The sequence below is a fragment of the Taurulus bubalis genome (assembly GCF_910589615.1).
Source record: "Taurulus bubalis genome assembly, chromosome: 18".
Lineage (NCBI taxonomy): Eukaryota > Metazoa > Chordata > Actinopteri > Perciformes > Cottidae > Taurulus > Taurulus bubalis.
In genome coordinates this window covers 1,843,593-1,858,815 of record NC_136606.1, presented here as the reverse complement: position 1 = coordinate 1,858,815, position 15,223 = coordinate 1,843,593, and positions in this window count along the sequence as shown.

Below are 15,223 nucleotides of genomic sequence, written 5' to 3'. Positions count from 1 at the left end.
TGGAAAAGACTAATTTAGTTGAGCAGAAACCATTATTTTAGTGTTGAAGTCTGATCTAACTTTCTTCTTTCCTCTTCTGGATGTTTGCTGAAACGTTTTAACTCATGATATATGAAGTATGACTGAATTAACACACTGGTTAAGGTGCCTAGATACTTTTACTCTCTCCTACTCTTATCACATATCTACTTTGGCTTTCACAACAATCTTTTTCAATCATGTTAAGGAATGAAATGCAAAAAGCCTTTGAACCAGCCATTCCTAGTTAAAATAATGTCAGGCAATTAGCCACACCTGCCATCAACTGCTCTCAACTGTGTCCAGTTAATCAACAAGGAAAGTAGGGTGAGCTTAAAAACAGCTCTAGTGTGTCTTCAGTCATGTTCTGTCTTAATTGTCTGGTTTGGTAGGAGCTGACAGAAGTGGCATAGTTTGCTGTTTCACTGGCCTGTAACTGTGGCTGAAGCCATGGGGTTCCTCTTGAGGTACAGTTTAAACATTATTCTGTTTGATCATTTAAATTGTTCCACTTGCTAGTAAAGCATAACTGTGGGATGTCTTGTCTAGATGGTTTCTGTTGGCCTTGCTAGCTGTTGGAAGACATCAAGCGAGTGGTAAGTTCAGTCAAGTTGTGAAGCTACTTATTTGGTTGTGGTCATGCACTAACATGTCTGCTCTACAGGTTTCAGTATTGGATCTGCTGAGAAGCATGGAGATAATGAAGTGCCAGTTGCAGGCTATCGTCCATATTCAAGTGGCTTTAAAACTGGAGACGGATCTTCATGGAGCAATAGGCTTCTTGGTGGTGGTTCAACCTCAAATGCATATGAGGCAAATGGCTACAACACAAAACTAATTGCGGGTTACCAGCCTGAAGCTGAATCTCAGCAACCACATGATCAGTCTGTGCCAGAAGTCCAGTATTCATCAAATTATCCTGAACAGCCACAGGTAGCAGAGTCTGGGCATCCGTCCCAGTGGCAGAAGCCCCAGGTTGCTCGGGGGGCTAGAGATTCTCCCCAGCAGCCTCTGACGGTTCCCCAGCAGACTAGCTATCTTCCCCAGCAGACTAGCTATCTTCCCCAGCAGACTAGCTATCTTTCCCAGCAGCCTCTGAAGGTTTCCCAGCGGCCTGCGACGGTTCCCCTGCGTGCTAGCCATCTTCCCCAGCGGCCTGCGACGGTTCCCCTGCGTGCTAGCCATCTTCCCCAGCGGCCTGCGACGGTTCCCCTGCGTGCTAGCCATCTTCCCCAGCGGCCTGCGACGGTTCCCCTGCGTGCTAGCCATCTTCCCCAGCGGCCTGCGACGGTTCCCCTGCGTGCTAGCCATCTTCCCCAGCGGCCTGCGACGGTTCCCCTGCGTGCTAGCCATCTTCCCCAGCGGCCTGCGACGGTTCCCCTGCGTGCTAGCCATCTTCCCCAGCGGCCTGCGACGGTTCCCCTGCGTGCTAGCCATCTTCCCCAGCGGCCTGCGACGGTTCCCCTGCGTGCGAGCCATCTTCCCCAGCGGCCTGCGACGGTTCCCTTGCGTGCGAGCCATCTTCCCCAGCGGACTACGACGGTTCCCCACCGGGCTAGCCATCTTCCCCACCGGGCTAGCCATCTTCCCTTCCAGCCTCCGCCGCCGAAGGTTCCCCTGGAGGCTAGCCATCTTCCCCTCCAGCCTCCGCCGCCGAAGGTTCCCCTGGAGGCTAGCCATCTTCCCCTCCAGCCTCCGCCGCCGAAGGTTCCCCTGGAGGCTAGCCATCTTCCCCTCCAGCCTCCGCCGCCGAAGGTTCCCCTGGAGGCTAGCCATCTTCCCCTCCAGCCTCCGCCGCCGAAGGTTCCCCTGAAGGCTAGCCATCTTCCCTTCCAGCCTCCACCGCCGAAGGTTCCCCTGAAGGCTAGCCATCTTCCCCTCCAGCCTCTGCCGCCTCCAAAGGTTCAGCATCAGGCTAGCTATCCTCTTCAGCAGCATCAGGCGGCTAGCTATCCTCTTCAGCAGCATCAGGCGGCTAGCTATCCTCTTCAGCAGCATCAGGCGGCTAGCTATCCTCTTCAGCAGCATCAGGCGGCTAGCTATCCTCTTCAGCAGCAGCATCAGGCGGCTAGCTATCCTCTTCAGCAGCAGCATCAGGCGGCTGGCTATCCTCTTCAGAAGCAGCAGCATCAGGCGGCTGGCTATCCTCTTCAGAAGCAGCAGCATCAGGCGGCTGGCTATCCTCTTCAGAAGCAGCAGCATCAGGCGGCTAGCTATCCTCTTCAGAAGCAGCAGCATCAGGCGGCTGGCTATCCTCTTCAGCAGCAGCAGCATCAGGCGGCTGGCTATCCTCTTCAGCAGCAGCAGCATCAGGCGGCTGGCTATCCTCTTCAGCAGCAGCAGCAGCATCAGGCGGCTGGCTATCCTCTTCAGCAGCAGCAGCAGCATCAGGCGGCTGGCTATCCTCTTCAGCAGCAGCAGCAGCATCAGGCGGCTGGCTATCCTCTTCAGCAGCAGCAGCAGCATCAGGCGGCTAGCTATCCTCTTCAGAAGCAGCAGCATCAGGCGGCTAGCTATCCTCTTCAGAAGCAGCAGCATCAGGCGGCTAGCTATCCTCTTCAGAAGCAGCAGCATCAGGCGGCTAGCTATCCTCTTCAGAAGCAGCAGCATCAGGCGGCTAGCTATCCTCTTCAGAAGCAGCAGCATCAGGCGGCTAGCTATCCTCTTCAGAAGCAGCAGCATCAGGCGGCTAGCTATCCTCTTCAGAAGCAGCAGCATCAGGCGGCTAGCTATCCTCTTCAGAAGCAGCAGCATCAGGCGGCTAGCTATCCTCTTCAGCAGCAGCAGCAGCATCAGGCGGCTAGCTATCCTCTTCAGCAGCAGCAGCAGCATCAGGCGGCTAGCTATCCTCTTCAGCAGCAGCAGGCTAGCTATCCTCCCCGCTATCCTCTGCAGCTGCAGGCTAGCTATCCTCCCCGCTATCCTCTGCAGCTGCAGGCTAGCTATCCTCCCCGCTATCCTCTGCAGCTGCAGGCTAGCTATCCTCCCCGCTATCCTCTGCAACAGCAGGCTAGCTATCCTCCCCGCTATCCTCTGCAGCAGCAGGCTAGCTATCCTCCCCGCTATCCTCTGCAGCAGCAGGCTAGCTATCCTCCCCGCTATCCTCTGCAGCAGCAGCGGGCTAGCTATCCTCCCCGCTATCCTCTGCAGCAGCAGCGGGCTAGCTATCCTCCCCGCTATCCTCTGCAGCAGCAGCGTGCTAGCTTTCCCTCCCGCTATCCTCTTCAGCAGCAGCGTGCTAGCTTTCCCTCCCGCTATCCTCTTCAGCAGCAGCGTGCTAGCTTTCCCTCCCGCTATCCTCTTCAGCAGCAGCGTGCTAGCTTTCCCTCCCGCTATCCTCTTCAGCAGCAGCGTGCTAGCTTTCCCTCCCGCTATCCTCTTCAGCAGCAGCGTGCTAGCTTTCCCTCCCGCTATCCTCTTCAGCAGCAGCATGCTAGCTTTCCTCCCCGCTATCATCCTCAGCAGCGTTGGGCTAGCTTTCCTCCCCGCTATCCTCTCCAGCAGCTGCCCCGCTACAATAATTACCCAACTTTTGCCCAAGGTGCTTCCCAAATGCATTCAAATGGTATACTCCATAGTAATAATGGGTAATGTGTGTAGTCTTCAATCAAATCCAGAGCAGCAATGGGCAAGGTATGTACATTAACTACAGAATCTGACTAATACTAAATATGTTTTCCTTAAATCCACCATTTTGTGTTTCAGGCACTGGAGAATCTGCAAAGACTGCTTCACACTAAGCCATTGTATTGATTTGTCAAATTAAAATAAACTGATCTTTGTATCCTATCATTTCAATTCATATGTCGTTTAGACAACTGAGAAGTTTAGAATCAGTTAGTGATGTACTGACCAGGGGTCCCATTTATCGAACCGTGCGTCCGATTCGCACTAAATGTTTGCGACTCAATTTCTGCCATTTGGGTTGGGCTATTTGGCATGCGTGGCCATCCATACAAACGTAGGCCAAATGACAGTTTCCTTATCAAAATCTGTCATTTTGAACTATATGTATATGCAGAATGTCCATCATGCCTGTTGAAAAGGTCACTTGAGAATCAGTTCCTGTAAAATCCCTTCTAAATGCATGCCTGTAAAGGGCCCTCTTGGTATGGTGAGTTTTTAGCAAATTGGATTAGAGTTTAAATTTTCAGGTAAATCTGTGCCTTGTGCTTCTTTGCCTGATAATTGAAGTTTGTCCAATCATGTTTAAACCAGTGACTCCATATCCGTCGAGGATAGTTCAGTCCAACTCGGCTTCTTAGACCGTTGCATTGTGGAGCTTCTGTAGGCCAAATGTACTCACCCCATGACAAATGATTCCTTTCATCCTAACCTAACTGGCAAATGTTCCCATTTGTCCTGGAACTATTGGAACTTTTTTGGACATTTCAGTAGTTTTATGAGGGATTTTCCAAATGGCCCTTTTTGTCCAGTCCCAAGCCACCCCTTTGAAACATAAAAAAAATATATGTACAATTGGTATTTTAATACGTTTTACTCCCTGACATGTCTTCCAGGCTCTTTTCTCAAATAGTTTGTCAAAATGTCTTTAATGATATGTTTGAGAAGTAAATCTGTCTATATAGATGGCCATGTTCTATCTTTAAGAGGACGACATGTGTGTTCAGCCTGGTATCTTGCATGTATCCTTAGCATTGGCGGGCCATGGGTTTTGTACTTCCGCCTTTCTCTCCTTCTGGATGCATTATTGTCTCTTCAAAGCACATTACTAACTCCTTTCCGGGAGCCTCTGTGCTTCCTCGCCTGGATCGTGGCTATCTGGAGCCGGTCCTGCCTCCTACCATGGCCCTGCTTATACGTCCTCTCTACCTCCTTCTGCTGACATGAACTGTGGTTATCTGGATCATGGACCATGCCTTCTACTCATATGAATATTTCTGTCATATTCATGTAATGTGCTATAACTCTGTTAAGTTATTCATTCTGGTCACATGACATCTATTGCTTCTGTCCATCCGGGGAGAGGGATCCTCCTCTGTTGCTCTCCTGAAGGGATCTTCCCTTTTTTCCCTGTGAAAGGGTTTTTACTATCTTTATTGGGGGAGTTTTTCCTGATCTGATGTGAGGTCCCGGGACAGGGATGTCATGTGTGCAGATTGTAAAGCCCTCCGAGGCAAATTTGTATTTGTGATTTTGGGCAATATGAAATGAACTGATTTTAATTGAATGTACTTAAACATTAAAGATGGAACATAGAAACAACTGAAATTAGAGGTTATTTATTTATTCATTAAATATTTAACTCAACATCATCAACTGGGAGCTGCAGCAGCTCTTCAAAAACGCATTTGTTTATTGAGGTGCCCCGTTAATATGTATTATTATTTTTATTACAACTTCAATATTCACAAAGATAGTTTTTCATACAATTCACATTAATTTATTTCAAAATGTATAATAACAGTAATTGTTCATCTCTCTGTTGTTTGATTCCATAAATGTTTGTATGGCTGAATTAGCACAGCGATGAAGCTGCCCAGATACTTTTACTCTCTCCTACTTTTATCAAATATCTACTTTGGCTTTCACAATGCAAAAAGCCTTTGAATCAGCCTTTCCTATAATGCAGTGGTTCCCTCTTGTCAGGTAATTAGCCACACCTACCATCAACTGCTCACACCTGTGTCCAGTTAATCAACAAGGTAAGTAGGGTGAGCTTAAAAACAGCTCCAGTGTGTCTTCAGTCACTTTCTGTCTTCAGTCTGATTCAGTCGTCTGGTTTGGTAGGAGCTGACAGAACTGGCCTGTAACTGTGGCTGAAGCCATGGGGTTTCTCTTGAGGTAAATTTTTAACATTATTCTGTTTAAATTGGTCCACTCACAAGTAAAGCATTAGTAACTCTGGGATGTCTTGTTTAGATGGTTTCTGTTGTCCTTGCTCGCTGTTGGAAAACTTCAAGCGAGTGGTAAGTTTAGTCAAGTTGTGAAGCTATTGACTTGGTTGACCCCTTTGGTTGTGTTCATGTACTAACATTTCTGCTCTACAGGTTTCCGTATTGGATCGGTTAAGAAGCATGGAGATAATGAAATGCCAGTTGCAGGCTATCGAACACATTCAACTGGCTTTAGAACTGGAGACAAATCTTCGTTGTGCGCTTGGCCACTTGGTGGTGGTTCAACCTCTAATGCATATGAGGCAAGTAGCTACAACACACAATTACGGGATACCAGCCTGAAGCTGAATCTCGGCAACTACATGATCAGTCTGTGCCAAAGTTCCAGTATTCATCAAATTATCCTCAACAGCTACAGGTAGCAGATTCTGGGCGGCAGCAGCCCCAGCCCCCTAGCCACCAGCCCCCTAGCCACCAGCCCCCTAGCCACCAGCCCCCTAGCCACCAGCCCCCTAGCCACCAGCCCCCTAGCCACCAGCCCCCTAGCCACCAGCCCCCTAGCCACCAGCCCCCTAGCCATCAGCCCCCTAGCCATCAGCCCCCTAGCCATCAGCCCCCTAGCCATCAGCCCCCTAGCCATCAGCCCCCTAGCCATCAGCCCCAGCCCCCTAGCCATCAGCCCCCTAGCCATCAGCCCCAGCTTGGCCATCAGCCCCGTAGCTATCAGCCCCAGGTTCCCCAAGAGCAGCCCCAACGGCCTTCCTACATACCCCAGATGCCACGCAGAAATCCTCAGCAGCCACGTTATCCGTCAAAGCGGCAGCCCCAACGGCCTTCCTACATGCCCCAGATGCCCCGCAGAAATCCTCAGCAGCCACGTTATCCGTCAAAGCGGCAGCCCCAACGGCCTTCCTACTTGCCCCAGATGCCACGCAGGACTCTCCAGCAGCCACGTTACCAGCCAAGGCGGCCCCAATGGCCTTCCTACATGCCGCGCAGGATTCCCCAGCAGCCACGCTACCTGCCCACGCAGCGACAATAGGGTAAGCTGTAAAATGTTTTAGCATTCGCAATACTTTCAGCATCTGTTAGTAATCTGGTCAATTTGTATTTCTTCCAGGTACAGCGCCACTGGAGGTCATGGCAACAACATTGGGTAGGGATATAAACTACAAATACAATACATAAATGTCAGGGTATACCCTAACTGAGCAAGCTGAGAATTGGACTTTGTAATGCTGACCTTTCACTTTGTTTTGTGTTTCAGGCATCACAACAATGGAGATTATTCAAAGACTGCTTCCAACTGAGCCTTGTTTTGACTTGTCAAATTAAAATAAACTCCCATTTTTGTACCCTATAATCTCAATGTATCTTCTAGACCACTGAAGTGTAGCATCAATTGGCGCTCAAAAAGACTAGGGCTCATTTATAACCATTGTATAGGACCTTGCTTGCAAAAGTTGTCTATTAAATGTACGGAAACTATAACCGATTCATATGAACACTTTGGAGACTTAGATGGTGCCCCAGCAGCTACGCTACCTTCCCAAGAAGCCTCGGGGTTCTCGGTAGCCAAACTATAGTAATTATCCAACATGAGCCCAAGGAGTTTCTCAAACTTCAAATGGGTAAACTGCAACTTTATTTTGTCCTGGCACTACTTGGCACATCTCCAGATGCAGTATTGTTCAATGTTGAGGAAATCCTGTCTAAAGCCTCTTGGATCAGCTGGAAAACGCATTTTCACAAGGCTGAGAACGGGCCGTTTTCAATGATGCATGGTTATTACAGCGACGCTTCAAACCATTTTATAGAATATGATTTAAAATCTGTCCCAGTCCCAATGTCCCCCTAAAGCCTCAAACTCTGAACCCTCATTTACTGACTTCACCTGGTAAATGGTTGAGTGAGGGCTTGAAATTATGAATGGGACGGCAACATATCGTGACCATGACGACATAACATATTGCTTGCAATTGTGGGTATTTAATACTTTTTAGTCCCTGATTTAAACGTCTTCAGGCTCTTTCCTCACAAGATGAGATGTCTTTTCAAATCTATTTACTTGTTTATCAAAACTGCTATAAAATTGAATGTTTGATTAATAAATTTCAAAAAATTATATATACATTTCTGATTTCATGTGTTTTCATGTTCCATCTTTAATCCTTAATGTTGTGTAAATGTAATTTATTGGGCTGAACACCCACGTGCCTCTTTATTTACCTTTTGTTGTACGTGTCCATTCTTCCATTGATAACTGCGCTTTTAACACCACATTGCTATGAATTGTGGTTAATTCCCTTGGGCAAAGTTGGCATCCAATGCTGACTTACGGAAAGAGTTCATAAAGGGCTCAAAATGTCTGCCAGGGCCCTCAAATACTTCGAAGATGTTCTTCCTCACTCTCCAAGTCTTCATCTTCCCATGAATCGATACCAAAGCCACTGATGTGGCATAACAAAAAAGTGCAAAGCCTGGCCTTACAAGAGCATATAAGGCTATTTCACATGTCTATAACACAATTCAACAATAAATATTAACAAACCATGAATATGACTCGAGAGGACTCGTTTTTTCTTTTTCTTTCCTGTATTCTATCATCAACCAATAAACCAGTAACATATACTGCTATATGTACCTCTTAACTAGTTTCACAAGTGTTTCCTGTATATTAGCCCTTTTGAAATTATTCAAATAGCCCTTGTGGTTGAGGAGATATTCTGTATTTAGTATGGGTATGCAAACCATTTGGAATTTTTTAGAAAAATGGCTGTTAAACAAGTTGTCCGTGAGTCCGAAAGGGTGGAGAATGGGATTGGGCCGTTCCCTCTTGTCAGGTAATCAGCTACACCTGCCATCAACTGCTCTCACCTGTGTCCCGTTAATCAACGGGATAAGATCGGTGACCTTAAAAACAGTTCCAGTGTGTCTTCAGTCACTTTCTGTTGTCAGGTTGGTAGGAACTGATAGAAATGGCTGAGTTTGTTTCACTGGCCTGTAACTGAAGCCATGGGGTTTCTCTTGATGTAAGTTTTGAACATTATTCTGTTTAAATTGTTCCACTCACAAGTAAAGCATAGTAACTCTGGGATGTCTTGTCTAGATGGTTTCTGTTGGCCTTGCTAGCTGTTGGAAGACTTCAAGCGAGTGGTAAGTAGTAGTCAAGTTGTGAAGCTACTAACTTGGTTGGGTTCATGCACTAAAATGTCTGCTTTACAGGTTTTAGTAATGGATCCGTTGAGAAGCATGGGGAGGATGATGTACCCGTTATAGGCTATCAATGGCAACCCCAGGCTCCCCAGCAGCCTCGCTACCCTCCCCAGGCTCCCTTGCTGGCCGCCCCCGTCGGCCGCCCCCGTCGGCCGCCCCCGTCGGCCGCCCCCGTCGGCCGCCCCCGTCGGCTGCCCCCGTCGGCCCTATGCCTCAAATGACGATTGGCACACATTAACATTACGGAAAAAGCGAAAAATCTGCTTTTTTTGGGGCTTCCTAACGGACGTAAAAGAACCCTTTAAAAATAAGCGGGTTTCGCGGCGGGCCAGTTCGACACTTCGGGACGGGCAAACGCCGGCCGAATCGGACCAACGGAGAGCGCGTGGCTTTTTTTTAAGTGCGGTCGAAAAAACGCAATCTCGCACCCTACCACAAGGTGGCGAGGGCTTGAAGACGATTGGGAACAAAAGGGACAATTGGCAACAAAATTGACAATTGGTGTAGCCTGCCCTTAATTGTCACTTTTGTTCCCATTTGTCACAAGACAAATGGGAACAAAAGGGACAAATGGGGAAGACAAAAGTGACAATTGATGGCAGCGGCCGGCGGGGTCGCGCGTAAACATTTTAAAGTGCCGTATCGCCGCCGTTCCTCGTACAGCGTCGAAACGTAGGTATCAAGACAGCGTTAAATTGTAGAAAATGGATAAAAAAAAAATACACCGGACAATTAGAATAAAATTCGGCCCACATTAATGTAGTCGAATTGTCATTTTCTAAGGAATCGATGATCCTTATAATTCAAAAAATGACAATTCAACAGTCTTAATTCAAATTACTTTAACCACTTTGAGATGTGGATTCTTTTCCTAAATTAAGAGGGGAGGATTCTCAACATAGATAGCATCCAATCTGGGACCAATAGCTGTAGTTGACATCTGGAAAAGGTACACAATGAGACATATCTCGAATCAGAATTCAGCCCAAATTAATGTAGTCGAATTGTCATTTTGTAAGGAATCGATGATCCTTATGCCGTGTTCACACAAACGGGTTGCGAAATATTCGCGCGTCCAGATTACATGTTAAGTCAATGCACAGCCGCGTTAAAGCGAATTTTTCGCCGAGCGTCGCGATAGAAGCGAAACGGCGTCGCAACGCCGCTTTTTCGCTGGCGTTCAAATATTTCAACTCCAGCGAATAATTCGCATGACGCGGAGTTGCGAAAGCCAATCAGCGTTGAGAAGCTCCGCTCGTCACCGCCGTCCGGTCGTCTATGTTGCATCAGCAAAATGGAGGACCAACTTATAGTTGCCGTCTGCGGTCACCCGGTGCTTTACAACACAAACTCATACGAGTTTCGTAATAGAATTAAGAAGGACACCGCATGGAGAGCTGTCAGCAAAGCCGTGGGGCTACCTGGTAAGTTTTTATTGTATTTATATGCTTTTATTCTAGCTATTTGTTGTACTTTATGAACCAACTGCCGGCATATGTCTTTCATGTCAGATGAGGTATGCTGTGGAAGGGGCTCAGGGAAAGGAAAGGAAAGGAAAGGAAAGGAAAGGAAAGGAAAGGAAAGGAAAGGAAAGGAAAGGAGAAGAGAAGGGAGAGTGACACGAGAAGTGGGTCAGGAGCAAAGACTAATAAAAAGTGGAAATACTCTGCGGTCCTGTCATTCCCCGACCCCTTTATCACTCTGCGGGTAACGAGCGGAAATATGGGGCGGAGGGTCGAGGAAGTCAGGACCGCAGAGTATGAAGCTACGCCAGGCTGAGGCAGACAGTGAAAGGGCAGGTCAGTCGACAAGTGAAGACGCAACATCACAGTCTGGTTAATTATAAGGAAAAGATTCATATGTCTGAAAAGTAACCATAGCAAAGTGTCTCCTAATGTTCATCTGTGATGTGATCACCTTTCTGTTGCCTGTAAAAGCTATGTTTTAGTCCAGTGTTATAGTTCTTGTTTAATCCTCCAGAGCCCAGGGTACAAAACTAACTTTTACCATTACAACTTTGTTTTGCTACAAGAAGTTTCTTTTATTTGAGTTTTAACATAGATGTAAAATAAACAAGATACTATCATATAGTTTGAACTATATGTAACTATAGTTTGAACTATATGTAACTTTAAAGGACAATAAATGTGCTCGTATTTGCAGAAAAATCACAATGTAATTAGTGTCACTTTTGTGTTATAACATTGTTTTATTGTTAATAAGACAGTCCAGATGGATTTGAGCCAGAGTGTTCTCCTTCTCCTGCTGCTCCTCCTCCTTCTCCTCCTCCTGCTCCTCCTGCTGCTCCTCCTCCTTCTCCTTCTCCTCCTCCTGCTGCTGCTGGTCCTTCCAGACCACCCTCAGGTATGTGCATGACCAAAGTTGGATTTCGTTTCTTTAATATGATTATAATTTATGAATTCATGGTATGTATTTCACAATGACAAATATGAACTATCTTTCAAATATCTTTGCAAGCTATTGTAGTGATGGAATGCAATAGTTTCATAAAATATGGTGTTTCCATTCCATACAGGAAGAAGAAGGGCCCAAAAAAGGCCGGCAACAGCATCGGCCAGCGAGCGGGAGAAAGAGATCGAGGAGCGGCTCCTCGAAGCTCTCAAACAACCGACTGTGCCTCTTTCTGAGGACGAGCTTTTCATGAGAAGCATGGTTCCTTCCCTGGAAAGATTGCCACCCCAGCAAAAAAATTACGTAAAATTTCAGATGCATAAATTGCTCTATGAAGCCGGCACTGTGATGCTGAATTTGGAAACATTGGAATGAAGGTCTGGGGGACAATCTTTCCAGGGAACGAACCAGCTTCAAACCTGTTCGGTTTCATTTGTTTGTTTTTGTCCGTTTGACATGATTGCACTTTTTTTCATATACTATATTATTATTATTTATATATCTTTATTATTAATGTTAAAATTGTGTTGAAATAAATTTATTCAATGTTACTTATTCCATGTTCTTTATTTCATTTACAAGAAAACTCTTTAACAAAGGAACCTTTCTTTAGTAATGTGTGGTTGGCTCTTAAAAGAGCCGTTTTGGGTGTGCTTGGGCACGGTGTCTTGCCATGGGATGGTTCCTTCAGCAGAGAAGAAGGATGTGAAGGCCTCCCTCACCCTGATGGCCTCTCTTGCTGAGTTATTGGCAGCAATTCTTCCCAGATCTGGCAGTGGCTCCACCTCTCCAACCGGTATGGTCGCTGCAGTTCGGGCTGTCCTCCGCAGGAAGTTATGCAGGACACATGTAGCCTTCACACACTTCTCCGCAACTTCTGGTTGGAGCTCAATGGCACGCCTGTACATCCTCCACTGAGAGGAAAGGATCCCAAAGGCATTCTCCACAACCAGCCGAGCACGGGAGAGACGGTAGTTGAAGATACGGCGCTCCCTTGCAAGGTTGCGGCCGGGTGTGACATTTGACCCCAATTCCCTTATATTTTGTTAATGTAAAAATTGCAATAATTCCCTAAATATTAATATTTAAACTCTAATTTTTCTCACAGACACTCAGGACAGGGCCTACAATGAGATCATGGGGTGAAATCCCCTTTAAAAATAACCAAAAGGCTTAATTGGCTGCGTGAAATCCAGGATTTGCAGAGGGTGTAAGACTTAACGAACCTGAGACCACCTGAAGAGTCTGGTCCGATCGGGGCTTTTTTTGTTCTGAACATGCTAGAGCTTAGCTTTTTGAGGTTGTAGCCACTCCCAAATGGAGTCCAACCATGCTGGATGTGGCTCTGTAACCCTTAGCAATGCTGCGTGGGAGTGGCTTGAAGACCCCCCAAAAACACCAATTTCACTCCTTCAAAGGTTCATATCTCCTCAGAGAAAGATTGAAAGTGCTTGAAACTGGATGGGTCCATTGTCCTGGAAGCCCTGAATAGATTCTAAAAACACAAGTCTCTAGACCCTCTAGAAAGCTAACTTCCGGTAGCAGCATGCTAGCTAGTTAAAACCAACTGGCCCTAGTAGAGCATCCTCTGTTGTCCACCAAACTCCAGTTTTGTGTAAAAAAGTGATTTTAAAAGTGTTTCAAGTGCAACCAGCAAAATCTCACTCCAGTCGAGAAAGGCCTTTTTCAAAAAATGCACTTTTGAAAATGACCCAATTGTCACAGACGGTGACAATTCTACTAATTATTCTGCCCATGTTAATGTAGTCGAATTGTCATTTTTTTGAATTATAAGGATTCTCGATTCCTTACTTAAAAGATGACGTTTCGACAACATTAACATGGGCGGAATAGTTGCTCCAATTGTCACAGTCAGTGACAATTAGACTAACTATTTTGCCCATGTTAATGTAGTCGAATTGTCATTTTTTGAATTGTAAGGCTTCTTGATTCCTTACTCAAAATGAGCTCAATCGTCACAAATGGTCCCATACGGCACTGAGAACCAGTCAATTTTAAGACTGGTCATAATACATCACAGATTAGTGCTAAAGACTCCAGATTTTGCACAGACACTCTGCGAGGGGCCTACAATGAGGTCATGGGGTTAATATTGTTCAGTTTGAAGGTCATTTTTTTTCTAAACATGTCAGAGCTTAGCTTTCTTTTTCATGTTGTACCCACTCCCAAATGGGGTCCAACCATGTTATTTTTACCACGATAGCCCTTAGCAACGCTGCGTGGGAGTGGTTTTAAAAACCCGAAAAACAGCCAAATTCACACTTTCAAAGGTCAAAAGGTCCCAGAGAAAAAGTTACAAACTGCTTGAAACTTGGTGGGACCATTGCCCTGGATACCCTAAATGACATACTAAAAGCAAGTCTGTAGACCCTCTGGAAAGCTAACTTCCGGTAGCAGCATGCTAGCTAGTTAAAACCAACTGATCCTTGAAGAGAGTCCTCTGTTCACCGTACCTGATTTAAAATATTAGTTTGGAATAATCACAAATTTTCAAGGTCATTCAATGACTTTCAAGGACTTTCAGATGATTTGAGGAATGGCCCTAAATGTCACAATACACTCCCACATTTGCATTAAACAAAATATTTTAGTCCTATTGTCACTATAGTTCCCATCTGTCACAGGATCCATTAGTTGTCAACAGTCGCCCTCTGCAGGATTTCATAGTTCAACACACCTTTATGCCCCATTTGTCATTCGGATGGACAATCGTCTGTTTTGTTCCCAATCAGCACCATGTTAATGTGTGCAGTTTGTCTTTTTTTTCCCAATCGGCAATATCGAAGACGGCGTGTCACATTTTTGACGATTTGCACATGGCCCCAGGAAAAGACTGACAATTAGCACACATTTTGGCAACTTCCCTTGCCGACCGCCGCCCCGTCGGCCTCCCCGAACCCCTCCCCTGCAGCCTCGACCGCTCCGCCGGCCTTGAGTGCCCCGTCAGCTTGACCTAATATTGGGTATGTATATGGTTGTCAACCAGAGCAGCAATTGGCAGGGTATGTACACTAACTCTGCAATCTCATTTAAGGCTTTCAAATGAGTTTTTTTTTTTTAATCAGTTTTGTGTTTAGGGCATCGCAACACTTGGGATTCTACAAAGACGGCGACCAACTGAGTCCTTGTATTGACTTGTCATTCAAATAAACTTACATTTGTATCTTTTAATCTCTCCAAAAAGTTGTTCTTGGATGAGGTTTCAGATGTACTCTCTGGATCCAACTTTGTTTTAAGCCTGTTCAGATCGCCACTACTGCGCACCCTACCAACGCTACACTTTTTGTGACAGGATTACTATTGATGATTCAAAGTGTCAATGTAGGGTGTGACTATACAAAACTGATACAATACACTTTGTATTGGTTTTTCTCATGGAAAACTCATCGTTCTGTGCAGTGACGTCTCAGTGTACCAGTCCATGTACACCAATAATCATGAGCTTTGGGTAGTGACGGTTTTCTTTTCAGGTAACGGCTAAATGCATTATATAAATTTACAGATGCAAACATTACGTTCTTATAAAATATGATTCGTTGTGGTAGCTTAAAATCTGAATACTTCTTTCAACACTTATTTTTAATCCTTTACAACACACATTACAGGTGACATCCTCCTCACTAGTAGGCACCCTGCTGCACATAAGCATTACACCAAAGCTGAAGAAGGCCAAAATAAGCTATGACACCTTGTTCCCC